Here is a 13,337-nt window from a genome sequence, read left to right on the forward strand (position 1 = left end):
AGGTTTCTTTATGTTTAACGACGTATTACTTAGGTTAAACGACGTTTCTCGCATAAATAGCTATGTTATGCTTAGGTTTCTTTATGTTTAACGACGTATTACTTAGGTTAAACGACGTTTCTCGCATAAATAGCTATGTTATGCTTAGGTTTCTTTATGTTTAACGACGTATTACTTAGGTTAAACGACGTTTCTCGCTTAAATACATATGTATTACACACGTTTCTTTATGTTTAACGACGTATTACTTAGGTTAAACGACGTTTCTCGCTTAAATACATATGTATTACACACGTTTCTTTATGTTTAACGACGTATTACTTAGGTTAAACGACGTTTCTCGCATAAATAGCTATGTTATGCATAGGTTTCTTTATGTTTAACGACGTATTACTTAGGTTAAACGACGTTTCTCGCATAAATAGCTATGTTATGCTTAGGTTTCTTTATGTTTAACGACGTATTACTTAGGTTAAACGACGTTTCTCGCATAAATAGCTATGTTATGCTTAGGTTTCTTTATGTTTAACGACGTATTACTTAGGTTAAACGACGTTTCTCGCATAAATAGCTATGTTATGCATAGGTTTCTTTATGTTTAACGACGTATTACTTAGGTTAAACGACGTTTCTCGCATAAATAGCTATGTTATGCATAGGTTTCTTTATGTTTAACGACGTATTACTTAGGTTAAACGACGTTTCTCGCATAAATAGCATATGTTATGCATAGGTTTCTTTATGTTTAACGACGTATTACTTAGGTTAAACGACGTTTCTCGCATAAATAGCTATGTTATGCTTAGGTTTCTTTATGTTTAACGACGTATTACTTAGGTTAAACGACGTTTCTCGCATAAATAGCTATGTTATGCTTAGGTTTCTTTATGTTTAACGACGTATTACTTAGGTTAAACGACGTTTCTCGCTTAAATAGCTATGCTATGCTTAGGTTTCTTTATGTTTAACGACGTATTACTTAGGTTAAACGACGTTTCTCGCTTAAATAGCTATGTTATGCTTAGGTTTCTTTATGTTTAACGACGTATTACTTAGGTTAAACGACGTTTCTCGCATAAATAGCTATGTTATGCATAGGTTTCTTTATGTTTAACGACGTATTACTTAGGTTAAACGACGTTTCTCGCATAAATAGCATATGTTATGCTTAGGTTTCTTTATGTTTAACGACGTATTACTTAGATTAAACGACGTTTCTCGCATAAATAGCTATTTTATGCTTAGGTTTCTTTATGTTTATCGACGTATTACTTAGGTTAAACGACGTTTCTCGCATAAATAGCTATGTTATGCTTAGGTTTCTTTATGTTTAACGACGTATTACTTAGGTTAAACGACGTTTCTCGCATAAATAGCTATGTTATGCTTAGGTTTCTTTATGTTTAACGACGTATTACTTAGGTTAAACGACGTTTCTCGCATAAATAGCTATGTTATGCTTAGGTTTCTTTATGTTTAACGACGTATTACTTAGGTTAAACGACGTTTCTCGCATAAATAGCTATGTTATGCTTAGGTTTCTTTATGTTTAACGACGTATTACTTAGGTTAAACGACGTTTCTCGCATAAATAGCTATGTTATGCTTAGGTTTCTTTATGTTTAACGACGTATTACTTAGGTTAAACGACGTTTCTCGCATAAATAGCTATGTTATGCTTAGGTTTCTTTATGTTTAACGACGTATTACTTAGGTTAAACGACGTTTCTCGCATAAATAGCTATGTTATGCTTAGGTTTCTTTATGTTTAACGACGTATTACTTAGGTTAAACGACGTTTCTCGCATAAATAGCTATGTTATGCTTAGGTTTCTTTATGTTTAACGACGTATTACTTAGGTTAAACGACGTTTCTCGCATAAATAGCTATGTTATGCTTAGGTTTCTTTATGTTTAACGACGTATTACTTAGGTTAAACGACGTTTCTCGCATAAATAGCTATGTTATGCTTAGGTTTCTTTATGTTTAACGACGTATTACTTAGGTTAAACGACGTTTCTCGCATAAATAGCTATGTTATGCTTAGGTTTCTTTATGTTTAACGACGTATTACTTAGGTTAAACGACGTTTCTCGCATAAATAGCTATGTTATGCTTAGGTTTCTTTATGTTTAACGACGTATTACTTAGGTTAAACGACGTTTCTCGCATAAATAGCTATGTTATGCTTAGGTTTCTTTATGTTTAACGACGTATTACTTAGGTTAAACGACGTTTCTCGCATAAATAGCTATGTTATGCTTAGGTTTCTTTATGTTTAACGACGTATTACTTAGGTTAAACGACGTTTCTCGCATAAATAGCTATGTTATGCTTAGGTTTCTTTATGTTTAACGACGTATTACTTAGGTTAAACGACGTTTCTCGCATAAATAGCTATGTTATGCTTAGGTTTCTTTATGTTTAACGACGTATTACTTAGGTTAAACGACGTTTCTCGCATAAATAGCTATGTTATGCTTAGGTTTCTTTATGTTTAACGACGTATTACTTAGGTTAAACGACGTTTCTCGCATAAATAGCTATGTTATGCATAGGTTTCTTTATGTTTAACGACGTATTACTTAGGTTAAACGACGTTTCTCGCATAAATAGCTATGTTATGCTTAGGTTTCTTTATGTTTAACGACGTATTACTTAGGTTAAACGACGTTTCTCGCATAAATAGCTATGTTATGCTTAGGTTTCTTTATGTTTAACGACGTATTACTTAGGTTAAACGACGTTTCTCGCATAAATAGCTATGTTATGCATAGGTTTCTTTATGTTTAACGACGTATTACTTAGGTTAAACGACGTTTCTCGCATAAATAGCTATGTTATGCTTAGGTTTCTTTATGTTTAACGACGTATTACTTAGGTTAAACGACGTTTCTCGCATAAATAGCTATGTTATGCATAGGTTTCTTTATGTTTAACGACGTATTACTTAGGTTAAACGACGTTTCTCGCATAAATAGCTATGTTATGCTTAGGTTTCTTTATGTTTAACGACGTATTACTTAGGTTAAACGACGTTTCTCGCATAAATAGCTATGTTATGCTTAGGTTTCTTTATGTTTAACGACGTATTACTTAGGTTAAACGACGTTTCTCGCATAAATAGCTATGTTATGCATAGGTTTCTTTATGTTTAACGACGTATTACTTAGGTTAAACGACGTTTCTCGCATAAATAGCTATGTTATGCTTAGGTTTCTTTATGTTTAACGACGTATTACTTAGGTTAAACGACGTTTCTCGCATAAATAGCTATGTTATGCTTAGGTTTCTTTATGTTTAACGACGTATTACTTAGGTTAAACGACGTTTCTCGCATAAATAGCTATGTTATGCTTAGGTTTCTTTATGTTTAACGACGTATTACTTAGGTTAAACGACGTTTCTCGCATAAATAGCTATGTTATGCATAGGTTTCTTTATGTTTAACGACGTATTACTTAGGTTAAACGACGTTTCTCGCATAAATAGCTATGTTATGCTTAGGTTTCTTTATGTTTAACGACGTATTACTTAGGTTAAACGACGTTTCTCGCATAAATAGCTATGTTATGCATAGGTTTCTTTATGTTTAACGACGTATTACTTAGGTTAAACGACGTTTCTCGCATAAATAGCTATGTTATGCTTAGGTTTCTTTATGTTTAACGACGTATTACTTAGGTTAAACGACGTTTCTCGCATAAATAGCTATGTTATGCATAGGTTTCTTTATGTTTAACGACGTATTACTTAGGTTAAACGACGTTTCTCGCATAAATAGCTATGTTATGCTTAGGTTTCTTTATGTTTAACGACGTATTACTTAGGTTAAACGACGTTTCTCGCATAAATAGCTATGTTATGCTTAGGTTTCTTTATGTTTAACGACGTATTACTTAGGTTAAACGACGTTTCTCGCATAAATAGCTATGTTATGCATAGGTTTCTTTATGTTTAACGACGTATTACTTAGGTTAAACGACGTTTCTCGCATAAATAGCTATGTTATGCATAGGTTTCTTTATGTTTAACGACGTATTACTTAGGTTAAACGACGTTTCTCGCATAAATAGCTATGTTATGCTTAGGTTTCTTTATGTTTAACGACGTATTACTTAGGTTAAACGACGTTTCTCGCATAAATAGCTATGTTATGCTTAGGTTTCTTTATGTTTAACGACGTATTACTTAGGTTAAACGACGTTTCTCGCATAAATAGCTATGTTATGCATAGGTTTCTTTATGTTTAACGACGTATTACTTAGGTTAAACGACGTTTCTCGCATAAATAGCTATGTTATGCTTAGGTTTCTTTATGTTTAACGACGTATTACTTAGGTTAAACGACGTTTCTCGCATAAATAGCTATGTTATGCATAGGTTTCTTTATGTTTAACGACGTATTACTTAGGTTAAACGACGTTTCTCGCATAAATAGCTATGTTATGCTTAGGTTTCTTTATGTTTAACGACGTATTACTTAGGTTAAACGACGTTTCTCGCATAAATAGCTATGTTATGCTTAGGTTTCTTTATGTTTAACGACGTATTACTTAGGTTAAACGACGTTTCTCGCATAAATAGCTATGTTATGCTTAGGTTTCTTTATGTTTAACGACGTATTACTTAGGTTAAACGACGTTTCTCGCATAAATAGCTATGTTATGCTTAGGTTTCTTTATGTTTAACGACGTATTACTTAGGTTAAACGACGTTTCTCGCATAAATAGCTATGTTATGCATAGGTTTCTTTATGTTTAACGACGTATTACTTAGGTTAAACGACGTTTCTCGCATAAATAGCTATGTTATGCTTAGGTTTCTTTATGTTTAACGACGTATTACTTAGGTTAAACGACGTTTCTCGCATAAATAGCTATGTTATGCTTAGGTTTCTTTATGTTTAACGACGTATTACTTAGGTTAAACGACGTTTCTCGCATAAATAGCTATGTTATGCTTAGGTTTCTTTATGTTTAACGACGTATTACTTAGGTTAAACGACGTTTCTCGCATAAATAGCTATGTTATGCTTAGGTTTCTTTATGTTTAACGACGTATTACTTAGGTTAAACGACGTTTCTCGCATAAATAGCTATGTTATGCTTAGGTTTCTTTATGTTTAACGACGTATTACTTAGGTTAAACGACGTTTCTCGCATAAATAGCTATGTTATGCTACAGGTTTCTTTATGTTTAACGACGTATTACTTAGGTTAAACGACGTTTCTCGCATAAATAGCTATGTTATGCTTAGGTTTCTTTATGTTTAACGACGTATTACTTAGGTTAAACGACGTTTCTCGCATAAATAGCTATGTTATGCATAGGTTTCTTTATGTTTAACGACGTATTACTTAGGTTAAACGACGTTTCTCGCATAAATAGCTATGTTATGCATAGGTTTCTTTATGTTTAACGACGTATTACTTAGGTTAAACGACGTTTCTCGCATAAATAGCTATGTTATGCTTAGGTTTCTTTATGTTTAACGACGTATTACTTAGGTTAAACGACGTTTCTCGCATAAATAGCTATGTTATGCTTAGGTTTCTTTATGTTTAACGACGTATTACTTAGGTTAAACGACGTTTCTCGCATAAATAGCTATGTTATGCTTAGGTTTCTTTATGTTTAACGACGTATTACTTAGGTTAAACGACGTTTCTCGCATAAATAGCTATGTTATGCTTAGGTTTCTTTATGTTTAACGACGTATTACTTAGGTTAAACGACGTTTCTCGCATAAATAGCTATGTTATGCTTAGGTTTCTTTATGTTTAACGACGTATTACTTAGGTTAAACGACGTTTCTCGCATAAATAGCTATGTTATGCTTAGGTTTCTTTATGTTTAACGACGTATTACTTAGGTTAAACGACGTTTCTCGCATAAATAGCTATGTTATGCTTAGGTTTCTTTATGTTTAACGACGTATTACTTAGGTTAAACGACGTTTCTCGCATAAATAGCATATGTTATGCATAGGTTTCTTTATGTTTAACGACGTATTACTTAGGTTAAACGACGTTTCTCGCATAAATAGCTATGTTATGCTTAGGTTTCTTTATGTTTAACGACGTATTACTTAGGTTAAACGACGTTTCTCGCATAAATAGCTATGTTATGCATAGGTTTCTTTATGTTTAACGACGTATTACTTAGGTTAAACGACGTTTCTCGCATAAATAGCTATGTTATGCTTAGGTTTCTTTATGTTTAACGACGTATTACTTAGGTTAAACGACGTTTCTCGCATAAATAGCTATGTTATGCTTAGGTTTCTTTATGTTTAACGACGTATTACTTAGGTTAAACGACGTTTCTCGCATAAATAGCTATGTTATGCTTAGGTTTCTTTATGTTTAACGACGTATTACTTAGGTTAAACGACGTTTCTCGCATAAATAGCTATGTTATGCTTAGGTTTCTTTATGTTTAACGACGTATTACTTAGGTTAAACGACGTTTCTCGCATAAATAGCTATGTTATGCTTAGGTTTCTTTATGTTTAACGACGTATTACTTAGGTTAAACGACGTTTCTCGCATAAATAGCTATGTTATGCTTAGGTTTCTTTATGTTTAACGACGTATTACTTAGGTTAAACGACGTTTCTCGCATAAATAGCTATGTTATGCTTAGGTTTCTTTATGTTTAACGACGTATTACTTAGGTTAAACGACGTTTCTCGCATAAATAGCTATGTTATGCATAGGTTTCTTTATGTTTAACGACGTATTACTTAGGTTAAACGACGTTTCTCGCATAAATAGCTATGTTATGCTTAGGTTTCTTTATGTTTAACGACGTATTACTTAGGTTAAACGACGTTTCTCGCATAAATAGCTATGTTATGCTTAGGTTTCTTTATGTTTAACGACGTATTACTTAGGTTAAACGACGTTTCTCGCATAAATAGCTATGTTATGCTTAGGTTTCTTTATGTTTAACGACGTATTACTTAGGTTAAACGACGTTTCTCGCATAAATAGCTATGTTATGCTTAGGTTTCTTTATGTTTAACGACGTATTACTTAGGTTAAACGACGTTTCTCGCATAAATAGCTATGTTATGCTTAGGTTTCTTTATGTTTAACGACGTATTACTTAGGTTAAACGACGTTTCTCGCATAAATAGCTATGTTATGCTTAGGTTTCTTTATGTTTAACGACGTATTACTTAGGTTAAACGACGTTTCTCGCATAAATAGCTATGTTATGCTTAGGTTTCTTTATGTTTAACGACGTATTACTTAGGTTAAACGACGTTTCTCGCATAAATAGCTATGTTATGCTTAGGTTTCTTTATGTTTAACGACGTATTACTTAGGTTAAACGACGTTTCTCGCATAAATAGCTATGTTATGCTTAGGTTTCTTTATGTTTAACGACGTATTACTTAGGTTAAACGACGTTTCTCGCATAAATAGCTATGTTATGCATAGGTTTCTTTATGTTTAACGACGTATTACTTAGGTTAAACGACGTTTCTCGCATAAATAGCTATGTTATGCTTAGGTTTCTTTATGTTTAACGACGTATTACTTAGGTTAAACGACGTTTCTCGCATAAATAGCTATGTTATGCTTAGGTTTCTTTATGTTTAACGACGTATTACTTAGGTTAAACGACGTTTCTCGCATAAATAGCTATGTTATGCTTAGGTTTCTTTATGTTTAACGACGTATTACTTAGGTTAAACGACGTTTCTCGCATAAATAGCTATGTTATGCTTAGGTTTCTTTATGTTTAACGACGTATTACTTAGGTTAAACGACGTTTCTCGCATAAATAGCTATGTTATGCTTAGGTTTCTTTATGTTTAACGACGTATTACTTAGGTTAAACGACGTTTCTCGCATAAATAGCTATGTTATGCTTAGGTTTCTTTATGTTTAACGACGTATTACTTAGGTTAAACGACGTTTCTCGCATAAATAGCTATGTTATGCTATAGGTTTCTTTATGTTTAACGACGTATTACTTAGGTTAAACGACGTTTCTCGCATAAATAGCTATGTTATGCTTAGGTTTCTTTATGTTTAACGACGTATTACTTAGGTTAAACGACGTTTCTCGCATAAATAGCTATGTTATGCATAGGTTTCTTTATGTTTAACGACGTATTACTTAGGTTAAACGACGTTTCTCGCATAAATAGCTATGTTATGCTTAGGTTTCTTTATGTTTAACGACGTATTACTTAGGTTAAACGACGTTTCTCGCATAAATAGCTATGTTATGCTTAGGTTTCTTTATGTTTAACGACGTATTACTTAGGTTAAACGACGTTTCTCGCATAAATAGCTATGTTATGCTTAGGTTTCTTTATGTTTAACGACGTATTACTTAGGTTAAACGACGTTTCTCGCATAAATAGCTATGTTATGCTTAGGTTTCTTTATGTTTAACGACGTATTACTTAGGTTAAACGACGTTTCTCGCATAAATAGCTATGTTATGCATAGGTTTCTTTATGTTTAACGACGTATTACTTAGGTTAAACGACGTTTCTCGCATAAATAGCTATGTTATGCTTAGGTTTCTTTATGTTTAACGACGTATTACTTAGGTTAAACGACGTTTCTCGCATAAATAGCTATGTTATGCTTAGGTTTCTTTATGTTTAACGACGTATTACTTAGGTTAAACGACGTTTCTCGCATAAATAGCTATGTTATGCTTAGGTTTCTTTATGTTTAACGACGTATTACTTAGGTTAAACGACGTTTCTCGCATAAATAGCTATGTTATGCTTAGGTTTCTTTATGTTTAACGACGTATTACTTAGGTTAAACGACGTTTCTCGCATAAATAGCTATGTTATGCATAGGTTTCTTTATGTTTAACGACGTATTACTTAGGTTAAACGACGTTTCTCGCATAAATAGCTATGTTATGCTTAGGTTTCTTTATGTTTAACGACGTATTACTTAGGTTAAACGACGTTTCTCGCATAAATAGCTATGTTATGCATAGGTTTCTTTATGTTTAACGACGTATTACTTAGGTTAAACGACGTTTCTCGCATAAATAGCTATGTTATGCTTAGGTTTCTTTATGTTTAACGACGTATTACTTAGGTTAAACGACGTTTCTCGCATAAATAGCTATGTTATGCTTAGGTTTCTTTATGTTTAACGACGTATTACTTAGGTTAAACGACGTTTCTCGCATAAATAGCTATGTTATGCTTAGGTTTCTTTATGTTTAACGACGTATTACTTAGGTTAAACGACGTTTCTCGCATAAATAGCTATGTTATGCTTAGGTTTCTTTATGTTTAACGACGTATTACTTAGGTTAAACGACGTTTCTCGCATAAATAGCTATGTTATGCTTAGGTTTCTTTATGTTTAACGACGTATTACTTAGGTTAAACGACGTTTCTCGCATAAATAGCTATGTTATGCTTAGGTTTCTTTATGTTTAACGACGTATTACTTAGGTTAAACGACGTTTCTCGCATAAATAGCTATGTTATGCTTAGGTTTCTTTATGTTTAACGACGTATTACTTAGGTTAAACGACGTTTCTCGCATAAATAGCTATGTTATGCTTAGGTTTCTTTATGTTTAACGACGTATTACTTAGGTTAAACGACGTTTCTCGCATAAATAGCTATGTTATGCTTAGGTTTCTTTATGTTTAACGACGTATTACTTAGGTTAAACGACGTTTCTCGCATAAATAGCTATGTTATGCTTAGGTTTCTTTATGTTTAACGACGTATTACTTAGGTTAAACGACGTTTCTCGCATAAATAGCTATGTTATGCTTAGGTTTCTTTATGTTTAACGACGTATTACTTAGGTTAAACGACGTTTCTCGCATAAATAGCTATGTTATGCTTAGGTTTCTTTATGTTTAACGACGTATTACTTAGGTTAAACGACGTTTCTCGCATAAATAGCTATGTTATGCTTAGGTTTCTTTATGTTTAACGACGTATTACTTAGGTTAAACGACGTTTCTCGCATAAATAGCTATGTTATGCTTAGGTTTCTTTATGTTTAACGACGTATTACTTAGGTTAAACGACGTTTCTCGCATAAATAGCTATGTTATGCATAGGTTTCTTTATGTTTAACGACGTATTACTTAGGTTAAACGACGTTTCTCGCATAAATAGCTATGTTATGCTTAGGTTTCTTTATGTTTAACGACGTATTACTTAGGTTAAACGACGTTTCTCGCATAAATAGCTATGTTATGCTTAGGTTTCTTTATGTTTAACGACGTATTACTTAGGTTAAACGACGTTTCTCGCATAAATAGCTATGTTATGCTTAGGTTTCTTTATGTTTAACGACGTATTACTTAGGTTAAACGACGTTTCTCGCATAAATAGCTATGTTATGCTTAGGTTTCTTTATGTTTAACGACGTATTACTTAGGTTAAACGACGTTTCTCGCATAAATAGCTATGTTATGCTTAGGTTTCTTTATGTTTAACGACGTATTACTTAGGTTAAACGACGTTTCTCGCATAAATAGCTATGTTATGCTTAGGTTTCTTTATGTTTAACGACGTATTACTTAGGTTAAACGACGTTTCTCGCATAAATAGCTATGTTATGCTTAGGTTTCTTTATGTTTAACGACGTATTACTTAGGTTAAACGACGTTTCTCGCATAAATAGCTATGTTATGCTTAGGTTTCTTTATGTTTAACGACGTATTACTTAGGTTAAACGACGTTTCTCGCATAAATAGCTATGTTATGCTTAGGTTTCTTTATGTTTAACGACGTATTACTTAGGTTAAACGACGTTTCTCGCATAAATAGCTATGTTATGCTTAGGTTTCTTTATGTTTAACGACGTATTACTTAGGTTAAACGACGTTTCTCGCATAAATAGCTATGTTATGCTTAGGTTTCTTTATGTTTAACGACGTATTACTTAGGTTAAACGACGTTTCTCGCATAAATAGCTATGTTATGCTTAGGTTTCTTTATGTTTAACGACGTATTACTTAGGTTAAACGACGTTTCTCGCATAAATAGCTATGTTATGCATAGGTTTCTTTATGTTTAACGACGTATTACTTAGGTTAAACGACGTTTCTCGCATAAATAGCTATGTTATGCTTAGGTTTCTTTATGTTTAACGACGTATTACTTAGGTTAAACGACGTTTCTCGCATAAATAGCTATGTTATGCTTAGGTTTCTTTATGTTTAACGACGTATTACTTAGGTTAAACGACGTTTCTCGCATAAATAGCTATGTTATGCATAGGTTTCTTTATGTTTAACGACGTATTACTTAGGTTAAACGACGTTTCTCGCATAAATAGCTATGTTATGCTTAGGTTTCTTTATGTTTAACGACGTATTACTTAGGTTAAACGACGTTTCTCGCATAAATAGCTATGTTATGCTTAGGTTTCTTTATGTTTAACGACGTATTACTTAGGTTAAACGACGTTTCTCGCATAAATAGCTATGTTATGCTTAGGTTTCTTTATGTTTAACGACGTATTACTTAGGTTAAACGACGTTTCTCGCATAAATAGCTATGTTATGCTTAGGTTTCTTTATGTTTAACGACGTATTACTTAGGTTAAACGACGTTTCTCGCATAAATAGCTATGTTATGCTTAGGTTTCTTTATGTTTAACGACGTATTACTTAGGTTAAACGACGTTTCTCGCATAAATAGCTATGTTATGCTTAGGTTTCTATATGTTTAACGACGTATTACTTAGGTTAAACGACGTTTCTCGCATAAATAGCTATGTTATGCTTAGGTTTCTTTATGTTTAACGACGTATTACTTAGGTTAAACGACGTTTCTCGCATAAATAGCTATGTTATGCTTAGGTTTCTTTATGTTTAACGACGTATTACTTAGGTTAAACGACGTTTCTCGCATAAATAGCTATGTTATGCTTAGGTTTCTTTATGTTTAACGACGTATTACTTAGGTTAAACGACGTTTCTCGCATAAATAGCTATGTTATGCTTAGGTTTCTTTATGTTTAACGACGTATTACTTAGGTTAAACGACGTTTCTCGCATAAATAGCTATGTTATGCTTAGGTTTCTTTATGTTTAACGACGTATTACTTAGGTTAAACGACGTTTCTCGCATAAATAGCTATGTTATGCTTAGGTTTCTTTATGTTTAACGACGTATTACTTAGGTTAAACGACGTTTCTCGCATAAATAGCTATGTTATGCTTAGGTTTCTTTATGTTTAACGACGTATTACTTAGGTTAAACGACGTTTCTCGCATAAATAGCTATGTTATGCTTAGGTTTCTTTATGTTTAACGACGTATTACTTAGGTTAAACGACGTTTCTCGCATAAATAGCTATGTTATGCATAGGTTTCTTTATGTTTAACGACGTATTACTTAGGTTAAACGACGTTTCTCGCATAAATAGCTATGTTATGCTTAGGTTTCTTTATGTTTAACGACGTATTACTTAGGTTAAACGACGTTTCTCGCTTAAATACATATGTATTACACACGTTTCTATATGTTTAACGACGTATTACTTAGGTTAAACGACGTTTCTCGCATAAATAGCTATGTTATGCTTAGGTTTCTTTATGTTTAACGACGTATTACTTAGGTTAAACGACGTTTCTCGCATAAATAGCTATGTTATGCTTAGGTTTCTTTATGTTTAACGACGTATTACTTAGGTTAAACGACGTTTCTCGCATAAATAGCTATGTTATGCTTAGGTTTCTTTATGTTTAACGACGTATTACTTAGGTTAAACGACGTTTCTCGCATAAATAGCTATGTTATGCTTAGGTTTCTTTATGTTTAACGACGTATTACTTAGGTTAAACGACGTTTCTCGCATAAATAGCTATGTTATGCTTAGGTTTCTTTATGTTTAACGACGTATTACTTAGGTTAAACGACGTTTCTCGCATAAATAGCTATGTTATGCTTAGGTTTCTTTATGTTTAACGACGTATTACTTAGGTTAAACGACGTTTCTCGCATAAATAGCATATGTTATGCATAGGTTTCTTTATGTTTAACGACGTATTACTTAGGTTAAACGACGTTTCTCGCATAAATAGCTATGTTATGCTTAGGTTTCTTTATGTTTAACGACGTATTACTTAGGTTAAACGACGTTTCTCGCATAAATAGCTATGTTATGCTTAGGTTTCTTTATGTTTAACGACGTATTACTTAGGTTAAACGACGTTTCTCGCATAAATAGCTATGTTATGCTTAGGTTTCTTTATGTTTAACGACGTATTACTTAGGTTAAACGACGTTTCTCGCATAAATAGCTATGTTATGCTTAGGTTTCTTTATGTTTAACGACGTATTACTTAGGTTAAACGACGT

The sequence above is a fragment of the Cataglyphis hispanica genome, chromosome 3, assembly GCF_021464435.1.
Source record: "Cataglyphis hispanica isolate Lineage 1 chromosome 3, ULB_Chis1_1.0, whole genome shotgun sequence".
Classification (NCBI taxonomy): Eukaryota; Metazoa; Arthropoda; class Insecta; order Hymenoptera; family Formicidae; genus Cataglyphis; species Cataglyphis hispanica.